Below are 18,985 nucleotides of genomic sequence, written 5' to 3' on the forward strand. Positions count from 1 at the left end.
ACGGCAAGCAACTTGAGGTAGGAGTTGAACCTACAATCTTCTGACCCGTAGTCAGACGCGTTACCCATTGCGCCACTGGCCCACACGTGCACCTTGCTGGATATCCTTTGCTTTAGTGAGGAGACTGAGCTTCTTGAAGGCATAAAAGAGGGAGACTTCATCTTTTCTAGAAAGTGAGCTGTGACAGGCAAGATATTTGGTAGGAAATAAGTAAACAATCTAGAGATAGGGTGCTAAAATACGCCAACAATGAAGAAAAAAAGGAGTTTCATGATCATGAAAAAAGGTGGACAAGTAGTTGGCTTGTTCCCACAAGCAAAAGGAAAGGTAGAAATGCTTGCTTGAAAGCACAATGGAGATATTTCAGCTAGTTACCTCTCATACTGAAAGTTTAGCTAAGATTTCTATGACCAATCTGAGAAGTCAAAATGTATTCAACAACACCTATGTCTGAAATGGTGTCTCACAGCGAGTGTTTCCTTTACAGTCCCTAATGAGAGTTAGCAAACACCGCCTACAAAAAGATGATTTTAACACGAGGGAAACCATGCACACCTACCAATTTCTTCCATTTGTGTCAGACTTTCTTCCAAAGCGAATGAAAGATGGTCTTGAACACTCGCAGCCTCTAATGAACAGGTGTTGGGAGAACATATCTGTAAGAAGGAATTTTGGACAGGAGTTTGAAAAGACCGTAACAATTCAGTAAGAGTAGGATGCTGTGACCCAGATTCGAACCGGGGTTGCTGCGGCCACAACGCAGAGTACTAACCACTACACGATCACAGCAAGTGACTCGAGCCAGGTAGGAGTCGAACCTACAATCTCCTGATCCGTAGTCAGACGCGTTATCCATTGCGCCACTGGCCCACACATGCACGTTGCTGGATATCCTTTGCTTTAGTGAGAAGACTGAGTCAGCTTATTGAAGGCATAAAAGAGGGAGACTTCATCTTTTCTAGAAAGTGGGCTGTGACAGGCAAGATATTTGGTAGGAAATGACTAAACAATCTAGAGATAGGGTGCTAAAATACGCCAACAATGAAGAAAAAAGGAGTTTCATGATCATGAAAAAAGGTGGCAAAGTAGTTGGCTTGTTCCCACAAGCAAAAGTAGAAATGCTTGCTTGAAAGCACAGTGGAGATATTTCAGCTAGTTACCTCTCATACTGAAAGTTTAGCTAAGATTTCTATGACCAATCTGAGGAGGCAAAATGTATTCAACAACACCTATGTCTGAAATGGTGTCTCACAGCGAGTGTTTCCTTTACAGTCCCTAATGAGAGTTAGCAAACACGCCTACAAAAAGATGATTTTAACACGAGGGAAACCATGCACACCTACCAATGTCTTCCATTTGTGTCAGACTTTCTTCCAAAGCGAATGAAAGATGGTCTTGAACACTCGCAGCCTCTAATGAACAGGTGTTGGGAGAACATATCTGTAACAAGGAATTTCGGACAGGAGTTTGAAAAGACTCTAGCAATTCAGTAAAAGTAGGATGCCGTGACCCGGATTCGAACCGGGGTTGCTGCGGCGACAACGCAGAGTACTAACCACTACACGATCACGGCAAGTGACTCGAGCCAGGTAGGAGTCGAACCTACAATTTTCTGATCCGTAGTCAGACGTGTTATCCATTGCGCCACTGGCCCACACATGAATGTTGCTGGATATCCTTTGCTTTAGTGAGAAGACTGAGTTAGCTTATTGAAGGCATAAAAGAGGGAGACTTCATCTTTTCTAGAAAGTGGGCTGTGACAGGCAAGATATTTGGTAGGAAATGACTAAACAATCTAGAGATAGGGTGCTAAAATACGCCAACAATGAAGAAAAAAAGGAGTTTCATGATCATGAAAAAAGGTGGCCAATTAGTTGGCTTGTTCCCACAAGCAAAAGTAGAAATGCTTGCTTGAAAGCACAGTGGAGATATTTCAGCTAGTTACCTCTCATACTGAAAGTTTAGCTAAGATTTCTATGACCAATCTGAGGAGGCAAAATGTATTCAACAACACCTATGTCTGAAATGGTGTCTCACAGCGAGTGTTTCCTTTACAGTCCCTAATGAGAGTTAGCAAACACCGCCTACAAAAAGATGATTTTAACACGAGGGAAACCATGCACACCTACCAATTTCTTCCATTTGTGTCAGACTTTCTTCCAAAGTGAATGAAAGATGGTCTTGAACACTCGCAGCCTCTAATGAACAGGTGTTGGGAGAACATATCTGTAACAAGGAATTTCGGACAGGAGTTTGAAAAGACTCTAGCAATTCAGTAAAAGTAGGATGCCGTGACCCGGATTCGAACCGGGGTTGCTGCGGCCACAACACAGAGTACTAACCACTATACGATCACGGCAAGTGACTTGAGCCAGGTAGGAGTCGAACCTACAATCTTCTGATCCATAGTCAGACGCGTTATCCATTGCGCCACTGGCCCACACATAAACGTTGCTGGATATCCTTTGCTTTAGTGAGAAGACTGAGTTAGCTTATTGAAGGCATAAAAGAGGGAGACTTCATCTTTTCTAGAAAGTGGGCTGTGACAGGCAAGATATTTGGTAGGAAATGACTAAACAATCTAGAGATAGGGTGCTAAAATACGCCAACAATGAAGAAAAAAAGGAGTTTCATGATCATGAAAAAAGGTGGCCAAGTAGTTGGCTTGTTCCCACAAGCAAAAGTAGAAATGCTTGCTTGAAAGCACAGTGGAGATATTTCAGCTAGTTACCTCTCATACTGAAAGTTTAGCTAAGATTTCTATGACCAATCTGAGGAGGCAAAATGTATTCAACAACACCTATGTCTGAAATGGTGTCTCACAGCGAGTGTTTCCTTACAGTCCCTAATGAGAGTTAGCAAACACCGCCTACAAAAAGATGATTTTAACACGAGGGAAACCATGCACACCTACCAATTTCTTCCATTTGTGTCAGACTTTCTTCCAAAGCGAATGAAAGATGGTCTTGAACACTCGCAGCCTCTAATGAACAGGTGTTGGGAGAACATATCTGTAACAAGGAATTTTGGACAAGAGTTTGAAAAGACTCTAGCAATTCAGTAAAAGTTGGATGCCGTGACCCGGATTCAAACCAGGGTTGCTGCGGCCACAACGCAGAGTACTAACCACTATACGATCACGGAAAGCGACTCGAACCTACAATCTTCTGATCCGTAGTCAGACGCGTTATCCATTGCGCCACTGGCCCACACATGCACGATGCTAGATATCCTTTACTTTAGTGAGAAGACTGAGTCAGCTTATTGAAGGCATAAAAGAGGGAGACTTCATCTTTTCTAGAAAGGGGGCTGTGACAGGCAAGATATTTGGTAGGAAATGACTAAACAATCTAGAGATAGGGTGCTAAAATACGCCAACAATGAAGAAAAAACGGAGTTTCATGATCATGAAAAAAGGTGGCCTAGTAGTTGGCTTGTTCCCACAAGCAAAAGTAGAAATGCTTGCTTGAAAGCACAGTGGAGATATTTCAGCTAGTTACCTCTCATACTGAAAGTTTAGCTAAGATTTCTATGACCAATCTGAGAAGTCAAAATGTATTCAACAACACCTATGTCTGAAATGGTGTCTCACAGCGAGTGTTTCCTTTACAGTCCCTAATGAGAGTTAGCAAACACCGCCTACAAAAAGATGATTTTAACACGAGGGAAACCATGCACACCTACCAATTTCTTCCATTTGTGTCAGACTTTCTTCCAAAGCGAATGAAAGATGGTCTTGAACACTCGCAGCCTCTAATGAACAGGTGTTGGGAGAACATATCTGTAACAAGGAATTTTGGACAGGAGTTTGAAAAGACTCTAGCAATTCAGTAAAAGTAGGATGCCGTGACTCGGATTAGAACCGGGGTTGCTGCAGCCACAACGCAGAGTACTAACCACTATACGATCACGGAAAGCGACTCGAGTCAGGTAGGAGTTGAACCTGCAACCTCCTGATCTGTAGTCAGACGCGTTATACATTGCGCCACTGGCCCACACATGCATGTTGCTGGATATCCTTTGCTTTAGTGAGAAGACTGAGTTAGCTTATTGAAGGCATAAAAGAGGGAGACTTCATCTTTTCTAGAAAGTGGGCTGTGACAGGCAAGATATTTGGTAGGAAATGACTAAACAATCTAGAGATAGGGTGCTAAAATACGCCAACAATGAAGAAAAAAGGAGTTTCATGATCATGAAAAAAGGTGGCCAAGTAGTTGGCTTGTTCCCACAAGCAAAAGTAGAAATGCTTGCTTGAAAGCACGGTGGAGATATTTCAGCTAGTTACCTCTCATACTGAAAGTTTAGCTAAGATTTCTATGACCAATCTGAGGAGGCAAAATGTATTCAACAACACCTATGTCTGAAATGGTGTCTCACAGCGAGTGTTTCCTTTACAGTCCCTAATGAGAGTTAGCAAACACCGCCTACAAAAAGATGATTTTAACACGAGGGAAACCATGCACACCTACCAATTTCTTCCATTTGTGTCAGACTTTCTTCCAAAGCGAATGAAAGATGGTCTTGAACACTCGCAGCCTCTAATGAACAGGTGTTGGGAGAACATATCTGTAACTAGGAATTTTGGACAGGAGTTTGAAAAGACTCTAGCAATTCAGTAAAAGTAGGATGCCGTGACCGGATTCGAACCGGGGTTGCTGTGGCCACAACGCAGAGTACTAACCACTATACGATAACGGCAAGTGAGTCGAGCCAGGTAGGAGTCGAACCTACAATCTTGTGATCCGTAGTCAGATGTGTTATCCATTGCGCCACTGGCACACACGTGCACGTTGCTGGATATCTTTGCTTTAGTGAGAAGACTGAGTTAGCTTATTGAAGGCATAAAAGAGGGAGACTTCATCTTTTCTAGAAAGTGGGCTGTGACAGGCAAGATATTTGGTAGGAAATGACTAAACAATCTAGAGATAGGGTGCTAAAATACGCCAACAATGAAGAAAAAAAGGAGTTTCATGATCATGAAAAAAGGTGGCCAAGTAGTTGGCTTGTTCCCACAAGCAAAAGTAGAAATGCTTGCTTGAAAGCACAGTGGAGATATTTCAGCTAGTTACCTCTCATACTGAAAGTTTAGCTAAGATTTCTATGACCAATCTGAGGAGGCAAAATGTATTCAACAACACCTATGTCTGAAATGGTGTCTCACAGCGAGTGTTTCCTTTACAGTCCCTAATGAGAGTTAGCAAACACCGCCTACAAAAAGATGATTTTAACACGAGGGAAACCATGCATACCTACCAATTTCTTCCATTTGTGTCAGACTTTCTTCCAAAGCGAATGAAAGATGGTCTTGAACACTCGCAGCCTCTAATGAACAGGTGTTGGGAGAACATATCTGTAACAAAGAATTTTGGACAGTAGTTTGAAAAGACTCTAGCAATTCAGGAAAAGAAGAATGCCGTGACCCAGATTCGAACCAGGGTTGCTGTGGCCACAATGCAGAGTACTAACCACTATACGATCACAGCAAGCAACTCGAGCCAGGTAGGAGTCGAACCTACTGTCTTCTGATCCGTAGTCAGAAGCATTATCCATAGCACCACTGGCCCACACATACATGTTGTTGGATATCCTTTGATTTAGTGAGAAGACTGAGTTAGCTTATTGAAGGCATAAAAGAGGGAGACTTCATCTTTTCTAGAAAGTGGGCTGTGACAGGCAAGATATTTGGTAGGAAATGACTAAACAATCTAGAGATAGGGTGCTAAAATACGCCAACAATGAAGAAAAAAAGGAGTTTCATGATCATGAAAAAAGGTGGCCAAGTAGTTGGCTTGATCCCACAAGCAAAAGGAAAGGTAGAAATGCTTGCTTAAAAGCACAGTGGAGATATTTCAGCTAGTTACCTCTCATACTGAAAGTTTAGCTAAGATTTCTATGACCAATCTGAGGAGGCAAAATGTATTCAACAACACCTATGTCTGAAATGGTGTCTCACAGCGAGTGTTTCCTTTACAGTCCCTAATGAGAGTTAGCAAACACCTACTACAAAAAGGTGTTTTAACACGAGGGAAACCAAGCACACCTACCAATATCTTCCATTTGTGTCAGACTTTCTTCCAAAGCGAATGAAAGATGGACTTGAACACTCGCAGCCTCTAATGAATGAACAGGTGTAGGGAGAACATATCCGTAACAAGGAATTTTGGACAGTAGTTTGAAAAGACTCTAGCAATTCAGGAAAAGTAGAATGCCGTGACCGGATTCGAAACGGGGTTGCTGCGGCCACAATGCAGAGTACTAACCACTATATGATCACAGCAAGCAACTCAAGCCAGGTAGGAGTCGAACCTACAATCTCCTGATCCGCAGTCAGAAGCGTTATCCGTTGCGCCACTGGCCCACACATTCATGCCGCCGGATATCCTTTGCTTTAGTGAGAAGACTGAGTTAGCTTATTGAAGGCATAAAAGAGGGAGACTTCATCTTTTCTAGAAAGTGGGCTGTGACAGGCAAGATATTTGGTAGGAAATGACTAAACAATCTAGAGATAGGGTGCTAAAATACACCAACAATGAAGAAAAAAAGGAGTTTCATGATCATGAAAAAAGGTGGCCTAGTAGTTGGCTTGTTCCCACAAGCAAAAGGAAAGGTAGAAATGCTTGCTTGAAAGCACAGTGGAGATATTTCAGCTAGTTACCTCTCATACTGAAAGTTTAGCTAAGATTTCTATGACCAATCTGAGAAGTCAAAATGTATTCAACAACACCTATGTCTGAAATGGTGTCTCACAGCGAGTGTTTCCTTTACAGTCCCTAATGAGAGTTAGCAAACACCGCCTACAAAAAGATGATTTTAACACGAGGGAAACCATGCACACCTACCAATTTCTTCCATTTGTGTCAGACTTTCTTCCAAAGCGAATGAAAGATGGTCTTGAACACTCGCAGCCTCTAATGAACAGGTGTTGGGAGAACATATCTGTAACAAGGAATTTTGGACAGGAGTTTGAAAAGACACACAGAAATTAAAAAGATTGCAGCAATTCAGTAGAAGTAGGATGCCATGACCCGGATTCAAACCGGGGTTGATGCAGCCACAACGCAGAGTACTAACAACTATACAATCACGGCAAGCGACTTGAGGTAGGAGTTCAACCTACAATCTTCTGACCCGTAGTCAGACGTGTTACCCATTGCGCCACTGGCCCACACGTGCACCTTGCTGGATATCCTTTGCTTTAGTGAGGAGACTGAGTCAGCTTATTGAAGGCATAAAAGAGGGAGACTTCATCTTTTCTAGAAAGTGGGCTGTGACAGGCAAGATATTTGGTAGGAAATGACTAAACAATCTAGAGATAGGGTGCTAAAATACGCCAACAATGAAGAAAAAAGGAGTTTCATGATCATGAAAAAAGGTGGCCAAGTAGTTGGCTTGTTCCCACAAGCAAAAGTAGAAATGCTTGCTTGAAACACAGTGGAGATATTTCAGCTAGTTACCTCTCATACTGAAAGTTTAGCTAAGATTTCTATGACCAATCTGAGGAGGCAAAATGTATTCAACAACACCTATGTCTGAAATGGTTTCTCACAGCGAGTGTTTCCTTTACAGTCCCTAATGAGAGTTAGCAAACACCGCCTACAAAAAGATGATTTTAACACGAGGGAAACCATGCACACCTACCAATGTCTTCCATTTGTGTCAGACTTTCTTCCAAAGCGAATGAAAGATGGTCTTGAACACTCGCAGCCTCTAATGAACAGGTGTTGGGAGAACATATCTGTAACAAGGAATTTTGGACAGGAGTTTGAAAAGACTCTAGCAATTCAGTGAAAGTAAAATGCCGTGACCTGGATTCGAACCGGGGTTGCTGCAGCCACAACGCAGAGTACTAACCACTATACGATCACGGCAAGTGACTTGAGCCAGGTAGGAGTCGAACCTACAATCTTCTGATCCGTAGTCAGACGCGTTATCTATTGCGCCACTGGCCCACACATGAATGTTGCTGGATATCCTTTGCTTTAGTGAGAAGACTGAGTTAGCTTATTGAAGGCATAAAAGAGGGAGACTTCATCTTTTCTAGAAAGTGGGCTGTGACAGGCAAGATATTTGGTAGGAAATGCACCACTGGCCCACACATGCACGTTGCTGGATATCCTTTGCATTGCACGTTATCCATTGCGCCACTGGCCCACACATGCACATTACTGGATATCCTTTGCTTTAGTGAGAAGACTGAGTTAGCTTATTGAAGGCATAAAAGAGGGAGACTTCATCTTTTCTAGAAAGTGGGCTGTGACAGGCAAGATATTTGGTAGGAAATGCACCACTGGCCCACACATGCACGTTGCTGGATATCCTTTGCTTTAGTGAGAAGACTGAGTTAGCTTATTGAAGGCATAAAAGAGGGAGACTTCATCTTTTCTAGAAAGTGGGCTGTGACAGGCAAGATATTTGGTAGGAAATGCACCACTGGCCCACACATGCACGTTGCTGGATATCCTTTGCTTTAGTGAGAAGACTGAGTTAGCTTATTGAAGGCATAAAAGAGGGAGACTTCATCTTTTCTAGAAAGTGGGCTGTGACAGGCAAGATATTTGGTAGGAAATGACTAAACAATCTAGAGATAGGGTGCTAAAATACGCCAACAATGAAGAAAAAAGGAGTTTCATGATCATGAAAAAAGGTGGCCAAGTAGTTGGCTTATTCCCACAAGCAAAAGTAGAAATGCTTGCTTGAAACACAGTGGAGATATTTCAGCTAGTTACCTCTCATACTGAAAGTTTAGCTAAGATTTCTATGACCAATCTGAGGAGGCAAAATGTATTCAACAACACCTATGTCTGAAATGGTGTCTCACAGCGAGTGTTTCCTTTACAGTCCCTAATGAGAGTTAGCAAACACCGCCTACAAAAAGATGATTTTAACACGAGGGAAACAATGCACACCTACCAATTTCTTCCATTTGTGTCAGACTTTCTTCCAAAGCGAATGAAAGATGGTCTTGAACACTCGCAGCCTCTAATGAACAGGTGTTGGGAGAACATATCTGTAACTAGGAATTTTGGACAGGAATTTGAAAAGACTCTAGCAATTCAGTAAAAGTAGGATGCCGTGACCGGATTCGAACCAGGGTTGCTGCGGCCACAACGCAGGGTACTAACCACTATACGACCACAGCAAGTGACTCGAGCCAGGTAGGAGTCGAACCTACAATCTTGTGATCCGTAGTCAGACGCGTTAGCCATTGCGCCACTGGCCCACACATGCATGCTGCTGGATATCCTTTGCTTTAGTGAGAAGACTGAGTCAGCTTATTGAAGGCATAAAAGAGGGAGACTTCATCTTTTCTAGAAAGTGGGCTGTGACAGGCAAGATATTTGGTAGGAAATGACTAAACAATCTAGAGATAGGGTGCTAAAATACGCCAACAATGAAGAAAAAAGGAGTTTCATGATCATGAAAAAAGGTGGCCAAGTAGTTGGCTTGTTCCCACAAGCAAAAGTAGAAATGCTTGTTTGAAACACAGTGGACATATTTCAGCTAGTTACCTCTCATACTGAAAGTTTAGCTAAGATTTCTATGACCAATCTGAGGAGGCAAAATGTATTCAACAACACCTATGTCTGAAATGGTGTCTCACAGCGAGTGTATCCTTTACAGTCCCTAATGAGAGTTAGCAAACACCGCCTACAAAAAGATGATTTTAACACGAGGGAAACCATGCACACCTACCAATGTCTTCCATTTGTGTCAGACTTTCTTCCAAAGCGAATGAAAGATGGTCTTGAACACTCGCAGCCTCTAATGAACAGGTGTTGGGAGAACATATCTGTAACAAGGAATTTTGGACAGGAGTTTGAAAAGACTCTAGCAATTCAGTAAAAGTCGGATGCCGTGACCCGGATTCGAACCGGGGTTGCTGCGGCCACAACGCAGAGTACTAACCACTATACGATCACGGCAAGTGCCTTGAGCCAGGTAGGAATCGAACCTACAATCTTCTGATCCGTAGTCAGACGCGTTATCCATTGCGCCACTGGCCCACACATGAATGTTGTTGGATATCCTTTGCTTAAGTGAGAAGACTGAGTTAGCTTATTGAAGGCATAAAAGAGGGAGACTTCATCTTTTCTAGAAAGTGGGCTGTGACAGGCAAGATATTTGGTAGGAAATGCACCACTGGCCCACACATGCACGTTGCTGGATATCCTTTGCTTTGCACGTTATCCATTGCGCCACTGGCCCACACATGCACATTGCTGGATATCCTTTGCTTTAGTGAGAAGACTGAGTTAGCTTATTGAAGGCATAAAAGAGGGAGACTTCATCTTTTCTAGAAAGTGGGCTGTGACAGGCAAGATATTTGGTAGGAAATGCACCACTGGCCCACACATGCACGTTGCTGGATATCCTTTGCTTTAGTGAGAAGACTGAGTTAGCTTATTGAAGGCATAAAAGAGGGAGACTTCATCTTTTCTAGAAAGTGGGCTGTGACAGGCAAGATATTTGGTAGGAAATGCACCACTGGCCCACACATGCACGTTGCTGGATATCCTTTGCTTTAGTGAGAAGACTGAGTTAGCTTATTGAAGGCATAAAAGAGGGAGACTTCATCTTTTCTAGAAAGTGGGCTGTGACAGGCAAGATATTTGGTAGGAAATGACTAAACAATCTAGAGATAGGGTGCTAAAATACGCCAACAATGAAGAAAAAAGGAGTTTCATGATCATGAAAAAAGGTGGCCAAGTAGTTGGCTTGTTCCCACAAGCAAAAGTAGAAATGCTTGTTTGAAACACAGTGGAGATATTTCAGCTAGTTACCTCTCATACTGAAAGTTTAGCTAAGATTTCTATGACCAATCTGAGGAGGCAAAATGTATTCAACAACACCTACGTCTGAAATGGTTTCTCACAGCGAGTGTTTCCTTTACAGTCCCTAATGAGAGTTAGCAAACACCGCCTACAAAAAGATGATTTTAACACGAGGGAAACCATGCACACCTACCAATGTCTTCCATTTGTGTCAGACTTTCTTCCAAAGCGAATGAAAGATGGTCTTGAACACTCGCAGCCTCTAATGAACAGGTGTTGGGAGAACATATCTGTAACAAGGAATTTTGGACAGGAGTTTGAAAAGACTCTAGCAATTCAGTAAAAGTCGGATGCCGTGACCCGGATTCGAACCGGGGTTGCTGCGGCCACAACGCAGAGTACTAACCACTATACGATCACGACAAGTGACTCGAGCCAGGTAGGAGTCGAACCTACAATCTTCTGATCCGTAGTCAGACGCGTTATCCATTGCGCCACTGGCCCACACATGAATGTTGCTGGATATCCTTTGCTTTAGTGAGAAGACTGAGTTAGCTTATTGAAGGCATAAAAGAGGGAGACTTCATCTTTTCTAGAAAGTGGGCTGTGACAGGCAAGATATTTGGTAGGAAATGCACCACTGGCCCACACATGCACGTTGCTGGATATCCTTTGCATTGCACGTTATCCATTGCGCCACTGGCCCACACATGCACATTGCTGGATATCCTTTGCTTTAGTGAGAAGACTGAGTTAGCTTATTGAAGGCATAAAAGAGGGAGACTTCATCTTTTCTAGAAAGTGGGCTGTGACAGGCAAGATATTTGGTAGGAAATGCACCACTGGCCCACACATGCACGTTGCTGGATATCCTTTGCTTTAGTGAGAAGACTGAGTTAGCTTATTGAAGGCATAAAAGAGGGAGACTTCATCTTTTCTAGAAAGTGGGCTGTGACAGGCAAGATATTTGGTAGGAAATGCACCACTGGCCCACACATGCACGTTGCTGGATATCCTTTGCTTTAGTGAGAAGACTGAGTTAGCTTATTGAAGGCATAAAAGAGGGAGACTTCATCTTTTCTAGAAAGTGGGCTGTGACAGGCAAGATATTTGGTAGGAAATGACTAAACAATCTAGAGATAGGGTGCTAAAATACGCCAACAATGAAGAAAAAAGGAGTTTCATGATCATGAAAAAAGGTGGCCAAGTAGTTGGCTTGTTCCCACAAGCAAAAGTAGAAATGCTTGCTTGAAACACAGTGGAGATATTTCAGCTAGTTACCTCTCATACTGAAAGTTTAGCTAAGATTTCTATGACCAATCTGAGGAGGCAAAATGTATTCAACAACACCTATGTCTGAAATGGTGTCTCACAGCGAGTGTTTCCTTTACAGTCCCTAATGAGAGTTAGCAAACACCGCCTACAAAAAGATGATTTTAACACGAGGGAAACAATGCACACCTACCAATTTCTTCCATTTGTGTCAGACTTTCTTCCAAAGCGAATGAAAGATGGTCTTGAACACTCGCAGCCTCTAATGAACAGGTGTTGGGAGAACATATCTGTAACTAGGAATTTTGGACAGGAATTTGAAAAGACTCTAGCAATTCAGTAAAAGTAGGATGCCGTGACCGGATTCGAACCAGGGTTGCTGCGGCCACAACGCAGGGTACTAACCACTATACGACCACAGCAAGTGACTCGAGCCAGGTAGGAGTCGAACCTACAATCTTGTGATCCGTAGTCAGACGCGTTATCCATTGCGCCACTGGCCCACACATGCATGCTGCTGGATATCCTTTGCTTTAGTGAGAAGACTGAGTCAGCTTATTGAAGGCATAAAAGAGGGAGACTTCATCTTTTCTAGAAAGTGGGCTGTGACAGGCAAGATATTTGGTAGGAAATGACTAAACAATCTAGAGATAGGGTGCTAAAATACGCCAACAATGAAGAAAAAAGGAGTTTCATGATCATGAAAAAAGGTGGCCAAGTAGTTGGCTTGTTCCCACAAGCAAAAGTAGAAATGCTTGCTTGAAAGTACAGTGGACATATTTCAGCTAGTTACCTCTCATACTGAAAGTTTAGCTAAGATTTCTATGACCAATCTGAGGAGGCAAAATGTATTCAACAACACCTATGTCTGAAATGGTGTCTCACAGCGAGTGTATCCTTTACAGTCCCTAATGAGAGTTAGCAAACACCGCCTACAAAAAGATGATTTTAACACGAGGGAAACCATGCACACCTACCAATGTCTTCCATTTGTGTCAGACTTTCTTCCAAAGCGAATGAAAGATGGTCTTGAACACTCGCAGCCTCTAATGAACAGGTGTTGGGAGAACATATCTGTAACAAGGAATTTTGGACAGGAGTTTGAAAAGACTCTAGCAATTCAGTAAAAGTCGGATGCCGTGACCCGGATTCGAACCGGGGTTGCTGCGGCCACAACGCAGAGTACTAACCACTATACGATCACGGCAAGGGCCTTGAGCCAGGTAGAAGTCGAACCTACAATCTTCTGATCCGTAGTCAGACGCGTTATCCATTGCGCCACTGGCCCACACATGAATGTTTTTGGATATCCTTTGCTTAAGTGAGAAGACTGAGTTAGCTTATTGAAGGCATAAAAGAGGGAGACTTCATCTTTTCTAGAAAGTGGGCTGTGACAGGCAAGATATTTGGTAGGAAATGACTAAACAATCTAGAGATAGGGTGCTAAAATACGCCAACAATGAAGAAAAAAGGAGTTTCATGATCATGAAAAAAGGTGGCCAAGTAGTTGGCTTGTTCCCACAAGCAAAAGTAGAAATGCTTGCTTGAAAGTACAGTGGACATATTTCAGCTAGTTACCTCTCATACTGAAAGTTTAGCTAAGATTTCTATGACCAATCTGAGGAGGCAAAATGTATTCAACAACACCTATGTCTGAAATGGTGTCTCACAGCGAGTGTATCCTTTACAGTCCCTAATGAGAGTTAGCAAACACCGCCTACAAAAAGATGATTTTAACACGAGGGAAACCATGCACACCTACCAATGTCTTCCATTTGTGTCAGACTTTCTTCCAAAGCGAATGAAAGATGGTCTTGAACACTCGCAGCCTCTAATGAACAGGTGTTGGGAGAACATATCTGTAACAAGGAATTTTGGACAGGAGTTTGAAAAGACTCTAGCAATTCAGTAAAAGTCGGATGCCGTGACCCGGATTCGAACCGGGGTTGCTGCGGCCACAACGCAGAGTACTAACCACTATACGATCACGGCAAGGGACTTGAGCCAGGTAGGAGTCGAACCTACAACCTTCTGATCCGTAGTCAGACGCGTTATCCATTGCACCACTGGCCCACACATGAATGTTGTTGGATATCCTTTGCTTAAGTGAGAAGACTGAGTTAGCTTATTGAAGGCATAAAAGAGGGAGACTTCATCTTTTCTAGAAAGTGGGCTGTGACAGGCAAGATATTTGGTAGGAAATGCACCACTGGCCCACACATGCACGTTGCTGGATATCCTTTGCTTTGCACGTTATCCATTGCGCCACTGGCCCACACATGCACATTGCCGGATATCCTTTGCTTTAGTGAGAAGACTGAGTTAGCTTATTGAAGGCATAAAAGAGGGAGACTTCATCTTTTCTAGAAAGTGGGCTGTGACAGGCAAGATATTTGGTAGGAAATGCACCACTGGCCCACACATGCACGTTGCTGGATATCCTTTGCTTTAGTGAGAAGACTGAGTTAGCTTATTGAAGGCATAAAAGAGGGAGACTTCATCTTTTCTAGAAAGTGGGCTGTGACAGGCAAGATATTTGGTAGGAAATGCACCACTGGCCCACACATGCACGTTGCTGGATATCCTTTGCTTTAGTGAGAAGACTGAGTTAGCTTATTGAAGGCATAAAAGAGGGAGACTTCATCTTTTCTAGAAAGTGGGCTGTGACAGGCAAGATATTTGGTAGGAAATGACTAAACAATCTAGAGATAGGGTGCTAAAATACGCCAACAATGAAGAAAAAAGGAGTTTCATGATCATGAAAAAAGGTGGCCAAGTAGTTGGCTTGTTCCCACAAGCAAAAGTAGAAATGCTTGTTTGAAACACAGTGGAGATATTTCAGCTAGTTACCTCTCATACTGAAAGTTTAGCTAAGATTTCTATGACCAATCTGAGAAGTCAAAATGTATTCAACAACACCTATGTCTGAAATGGTGTCTTACAGCGAGTGTTTCCTTTACAGTCCCTAATGAGAGTTAGCAAACACCGCCTACAAAAAGATGATTTTAACACGAGGGAAACCATGCACACCTACCAATTTCTTCCATTTGTGTCAGACTTTCTTCCAAAGCGAATAAAAGATGGTCTTGAACACTCGCAGCCTCTAATGAACAGGTGTTGGGAGAACATATCTGTAACAAGGAATTTTGGACAGGAGTTTGAAAAGACTCTAGCAATTCAGTAAAAGTAGGATGCTGTGACCCGGATTCGAACCGGGGTTGCTGCAGCCACAACGCAGAGTACTAACTACTATACGATCACGGCAAGTCACTCGAGCCAGGTAGGAGTCGAACCTACAATCTTCTGATCCGTAGTCAGACGCGTTATCCATTGCGCCACTGGCCCACACATGAACATTGCTGGATATCCTTTGCTTTAGTGAGAAGACTGAGTTAGCTTATTGAAGGCATAAAAGAGGGAGACTTCATCTTTTCTAGAAAGTGGGCTGTGACAGGCAAGATATTTGGTAGGAAATGCATCACTGGCCCACACATGCACGTTGCTGGATATCCTTTGCTTTGCACGTTATCCATTGCGCCACTGGCCCACACATGCACATTGCTGGATATCCTTTGCTTTAGTGAGAAGACTGAGTTAGCTTATTGAAGGCATAAAAGAGGGAGACTTCATCTTTTCTAGAAAGTGGGCTGTGACAGGCAAGATATTTGGTAGGAAATTACTAAACAATCTAGAGATAGGGTGCTAAAATACGCCAACAATGAAGAAAAAAAGGAGTTTCATGGTCATGAAAAAAGGTGGCCAAGTAGTTGGCTTGTTCCCACAAGCAAAAGTAGAAATGCTTGCTTGAAAGCACAGTTGAGATATTTCAGCTAGTTACCTCTCATACTGAAAGTTTAGCTAAGATTTCTATGACCAATCTGAGGAGGCAAAATGTATTTAACAACACCTATGTCTGAAATGGTTTCTCACAGCGAGTGTTTCCTTTACAGTCCCTAATGAGAGTTAGCAAACACCGCCTACAAAAAGATGATTTTAACATGAGGGAAACCATGCACACCTACCAATGTCTTCCATTTGTGTCAGACTTTCTTCCAAAGCGAATGAAAGATGGTCTTGAACACTCGCAGCCTCTAATGAACAGGTGTTGGGAGAACATATCTGTAACAAGGAATTTTGGACAGGAGTTTGAAAAGACTCTAGCAATTCAGTGAAAAAAGGGTGCCGTGACCTGGATTTGAACTGGGGTTGCTGCGGCCACAACGCAGAGTACTAACCACTATACGATCACAGCAAGTGACTCGAGCCAGGTAGGAGTTGAACCTACAATGTTCCGATCCATAGTCAGACGCGTTATCCATTGCGCCACTGGCCCACAAATGCGCGTTGTTAGATATCCTTTGCTTTAGTGAGAAGACTGAGTTAGCTTATTGAAGGCATAAAAGAGGGAGACTTCATCTTTTCTAGAAAGTGGGCTGTGACAGGCAAGATATTTGGTAGGAAACGCACCACTGGCCCACACATGCACGTTGCTGGATATCCTTTGCTTTGCACGTTATCCATTGCGCCACTGGCCCACACATGCACATTGCTGGATATCCTTTGCTTTAGTGAGAAGACTGAGTTAGCTTATTGAAGGCATAAAAGAGGGAGACTTCATCTTTTCTAGAAAGTGGGCTGTGACAGGAGATATTTGGTAGGAAATGCACCACTGGCCCACACATGCATGCTGCTGGATATCCTTTGCTTTAGTGAGAAGACTGAGTCAGCTTATTGAAGGCATAAAAGAGGGAGACTTCATCTTTTCTAGAAAGTGGGCTGTGACAGGCAAGATATTTGGTAGGAAATGACTAAACAATCTAGAGATAGGGTGCTAAAATACGCCAACAATGAAGAAAAAAGGAGTTTCATGATCATGAAAAAAGGTGGCCAAGTAGTTGGCTTGTTCCCACAAGCAAAAGTAGAAATGCTTGCTTGAAAGTACAGTGGACATATTTCAGCTAGTTACCTCTCATACTGAAAGTTTAGCTAAGATTTCTATGACCAATCTGAGGAGGCAAAATGTATTCAACAACACCTATGTCTGAAATGGTGTCTCACAGCGAGTGTATCCTTTACAGTCCCTAATGAGAGTTAGCAAACACCGCCTACAAAAAGATGATTTTAACACGAGGGAAACCATGCACACCTACCAATGTCTTCCATTTGTGTCAGACTTTCTTCCAAAGCGAATGAAAGATGGTCTTGAACACTCGCAGCCTCTAATGAACAGGTGTTGGGAGAACATATCTGTAACAAGGAATTTTGGACAGGAGTAAAATTCAGTAAAAGTCGGATGCCGTGACCCGGATTCGAACCGGGGTTGCTGCGGCCACAACGCAGAGTACTAACCACTATACGATCACAGCAAGGGACTTGAGCCAGGTAGGAGTCGAACCTACAATCTTCTGATCCGTAGTCAGACGCGTTATCCATTGCGCCACTGGCCCACACATGAATGTTGTTGGATATCCTTTGCTTAAGTGAGAAGACTGAGTTAGCTTATTGAAGGCATAAAAGAGGGAGACTTCATCTTTTCTAGAAAGTGGGCTGTGACAGGCAAGATATTTGGTAGGAAATGCACCACTGGCCCACACATGCACGTTGCTGGATATCCTTTGCTTTGCACGTTATCCATTGCGCCACTGGCCCACACATGCACATTGCTGGATATCCTTTGCTTTAGTGAGAAGACTGAGTTAGCTTATTGAAGGCATAAAAGAGGGAGACTTCATCTTTTCTAGAAAGTGGGCTGTGACAGGCAAGATATTTGGTAGGAAATGCACCACTGGCCCACACATGCACGTTGCTGGATATCCTTTGCTTTAGTGAGAAGACTGAGTTAGCTTATTGAAGGCATAAAAGAGGGAGACTTCATCTTTTCTAGAAAGTGGGCTGTGACAGGCAAGATATTTGGTAGGAAATGCACCACTGGCCCACACATGCACGTTGCTGGATATCCTTTGCTTTAGTGAGAAGACTGAGTTAGCTTATTGAAGGCATAAAAGAGGGAGACTTCATCTTTTCTAGAAAGTGGGCTGTGACAGGCAAGATATTTGGTAGGAAATGACTAAACAATCTAGAGATAGGGTGCTAAAATACGCCAACAATGAAGAAAAAAGGAGTTTCATGATCATGAAAAAAGGTGGCCAAGTAGTTGGCTTGTTCCCACAAGCAAAAGTAGAAATGCTTGTTTGAAACACAGTGGAGATATTTCAGCTAGTTACCTCTCATACTGAAAGTTTAGCTAAGATTTCTATGACCAATCTGAGGAGGCAAAATGTATTCAACAACACCTATGTCTGAAATGGTTTCTCACAGCGAGTGTTTCCTTTACAGTCCCTAATGAGAGTTAGCAAACACCGCCTACAAAAAGATGATTTTAACACGAGGGAAACCATGCACACCTACCAATGTCTTCCATTTGTGTCAGACTTTCTTCCAAAGCGAATGAAAGATGGTCTTGAACACTCGCAGCCTCTAATGAACAGGTGTTGGGAGAACATATCTGTAACAAGGAATTTTGGACAGGAGTTTGAAAAGACTCTAGCAATTCAGTAAAAGTCGGATGCCGTGACCCGGATTCGAACCGGGGTTGCTGCGGCCACAACGCAGAGTACTAACCACTATACGATCACGACAAGTGACTCGAGCCAGGTAGGAGTCGAACCTACAATCTTCTGATCCGTAGTCAGACGCGTTATCCATTGCGCCACTGGCCCACACATGAATGTTGCTGGATATCCTTTGCTTTAGTGAGAAGACTGAGTTAGCTTATTGAAGGCATAAAAGAGGGAGACTTCATCTTTTCTAGAAAGTGGGCTGTGACAGGCAAGATATTTGGTAGGAAATGCACCACTGGCCCACACATGCACGTTGCTGGATATCCTTTGCATTGCACGTTATCCATTGCGCCACTGGCCCACACATGCACATTGCTGGAT

At 43.0% G+C, this 18,985-nt stretch overlaps 22 non-coding genes across 22 annotated transcripts; all 22 read right to left on the minus strand.

Moving 5' to 3' along the window:
• Nucleotides 1-797: 797 nt before the first annotated feature.
• TRNAR-ACG (transfer RNA arginine (anticodon ACG)) lies at nucleotides 798-870 on the minus strand. The gene has a single exon. It is a non-coding gene; the product is annotated as a tRNA-Arg (tRNA).
• Nucleotides 871-1,501: 631 nt separating this feature from the next.
• On the minus strand, nucleotides 1,502-1,573 carry TRNAD-GUC (transfer RNA aspartic acid (anticodon GUC)). The gene has a single exon. It is a non-coding gene; the product is annotated as a tRNA-Asp (tRNA).
• Nucleotides 1,574-2,287: 714 nt separating this feature from the next.
• On the minus strand, nucleotides 2,288-2,359 carry TRNAH-GUG (transfer RNA histidin (anticodon GUG)). The gene has a single exon. It is a non-coding gene; the product is annotated as a tRNA-His (tRNA).
• Nucleotides 2,360-2,367: 8 nt separating this feature from the next.
• TRNAH-AUG (transfer RNA histidin (anticodon AUG)) lies at nucleotides 2,368-2,440 on the minus strand. The gene has a single exon. It is a non-coding gene; the product is annotated as a tRNA-His (tRNA).
• A 3,845-nt stretch (nucleotides 2,441-6,285) lies between these two features.
• On the minus strand, nucleotides 6,286-6,358 carry TRNAR-GCG (transfer RNA arginine (anticodon GCG)). Its single transcript has one exon. It is a non-coding gene; the product is annotated as a tRNA-Arg (tRNA).
• Nucleotides 6,359-7,876: 1,518 nt separating this feature from the next.
• On the minus strand, nucleotides 7,877-7,949 carry TRNAR-ACG (transfer RNA arginine (anticodon ACG)). Its single transcript has one exon. It is a non-coding gene; the product is annotated as a tRNA-Arg (tRNA).
• A 1,198-nt stretch (nucleotides 7,950-9,147) lies between these two features.
• TRNAR-ACG (transfer RNA arginine (anticodon ACG)) lies at nucleotides 9,148-9,220 on the minus strand. Its single transcript has one exon. It is a non-coding gene; the product is annotated as a tRNA-Arg (tRNA).
• Nucleotides 9,221-9,851: 631 nt separating this feature from the next.
• TRNAH-GUG (transfer RNA histidin (anticodon GUG)) lies at nucleotides 9,852-9,923 on the minus strand. Its single transcript has one exon. It is a non-coding gene; the product is annotated as a tRNA-His (tRNA).
• An 8-nt stretch (nucleotides 9,924-9,931) lies between these two features.
• On the minus strand, nucleotides 9,932-10,004 carry TRNAR-ACG (transfer RNA arginine (anticodon ACG)). Its single transcript has one exon. It is a non-coding gene; the product is annotated as a tRNA-Arg (tRNA).
• A 1,119-nt stretch (nucleotides 10,005-11,123) lies between these two features.
• TRNAH-GUG (transfer RNA histidin (anticodon GUG)) lies at nucleotides 11,124-11,195 on the minus strand. Its single transcript has one exon. It is a non-coding gene; the product is annotated as a tRNA-His (tRNA).
• An 8-nt stretch (nucleotides 11,196-11,203) lies between these two features.
• TRNAR-ACG (transfer RNA arginine (anticodon ACG)) lies at nucleotides 11,204-11,276 on the minus strand. Its single transcript has one exon. It is a non-coding gene; the product is annotated as a tRNA-Arg (tRNA).
• Nucleotides 11,277-12,474: 1,198 nt separating this feature from the next.
• Nucleotides 12,475-12,547, minus strand: TRNAR-ACG (transfer RNA arginine (anticodon ACG)). The gene has a single exon. It is a non-coding gene; the product is annotated as a tRNA-Arg (tRNA).
• A 632-nt stretch (nucleotides 12,548-13,179) lies between these two features.
• On the minus strand, nucleotides 13,180-13,251 carry TRNAH-GUG (transfer RNA histidin (anticodon GUG)). The gene has a single exon. It is a non-coding gene; the product is annotated as a tRNA-His (tRNA).
• An 8-nt stretch (nucleotides 13,252-13,259) lies between these two features.
• On the minus strand, nucleotides 13,260-13,332 carry TRNAR-ACG (transfer RNA arginine (anticodon ACG)). The gene has a single exon. It is a non-coding gene; the product is annotated as a tRNA-Arg (tRNA).
• Nucleotides 13,333-13,964: 632 nt separating this feature from the next.
• On the minus strand, nucleotides 13,965-14,036 carry TRNAH-GUG (transfer RNA histidin (anticodon GUG)). The gene has a single exon. It is a non-coding gene; the product is annotated as a tRNA-His (tRNA).
• An 8-nt stretch (nucleotides 14,037-14,044) lies between these two features.
• TRNAR-ACG (transfer RNA arginine (anticodon ACG)) lies at nucleotides 14,045-14,117 on the minus strand. Its single transcript has one exon. It is a non-coding gene; the product is annotated as a tRNA-Arg (tRNA).
• A 1,199-nt stretch (nucleotides 14,118-15,316) lies between these two features.
• On the minus strand, nucleotides 15,317-15,389 carry TRNAR-ACG (transfer RNA arginine (anticodon ACG)). The gene has a single exon. It is a non-coding gene; the product is annotated as a tRNA-Arg (tRNA).
• A 915-nt stretch (nucleotides 15,390-16,304) lies between these two features.
• Nucleotides 16,305-16,377, minus strand: TRNAH-AUG (transfer RNA histidin (anticodon AUG)). The gene has a single exon. It is a non-coding gene; the product is annotated as a tRNA-His (tRNA).
• Nucleotides 16,378-17,338: 961 nt separating this feature from the next.
• On the minus strand, nucleotides 17,339-17,410 carry TRNAH-GUG (transfer RNA histidin (anticodon GUG)). The gene has a single exon. It is a non-coding gene; the product is annotated as a tRNA-His (tRNA).
• An 8-nt stretch (nucleotides 17,411-17,418) lies between these two features.
• TRNAR-ACG (transfer RNA arginine (anticodon ACG)) lies at nucleotides 17,419-17,491 on the minus strand. The gene has a single exon. It is a non-coding gene; the product is annotated as a tRNA-Arg (tRNA).
• A 1,119-nt stretch (nucleotides 17,492-18,610) lies between these two features.
• Nucleotides 18,611-18,682, minus strand: TRNAH-GUG (transfer RNA histidin (anticodon GUG)). Its single transcript has one exon. It is a non-coding gene; the product is annotated as a tRNA-His (tRNA).
• Nucleotides 18,683-18,690: 8 nt separating this feature from the next.
• Nucleotides 18,691-18,763, minus strand: TRNAR-ACG (transfer RNA arginine (anticodon ACG)). The gene has a single exon. It is a non-coding gene; the product is annotated as a tRNA-Arg (tRNA).
• Nucleotides 18,764-18,985: the final 222 nt, after the last annotated feature.

This window comes from Sceloporus occidentalis, unplaced genomic scaffold (genome assembly GCF_023333645.1).
Source record: "Sceloporus occidentalis isolate IW3139 unplaced genomic scaffold, rSceOcc1.0.p SCAF_174, whole genome shotgun sequence".
NCBI lineage: Eukaryota > Metazoa > Chordata > Lepidosauria > Squamata > Phrynosomatidae > Sceloporus > Sceloporus occidentalis.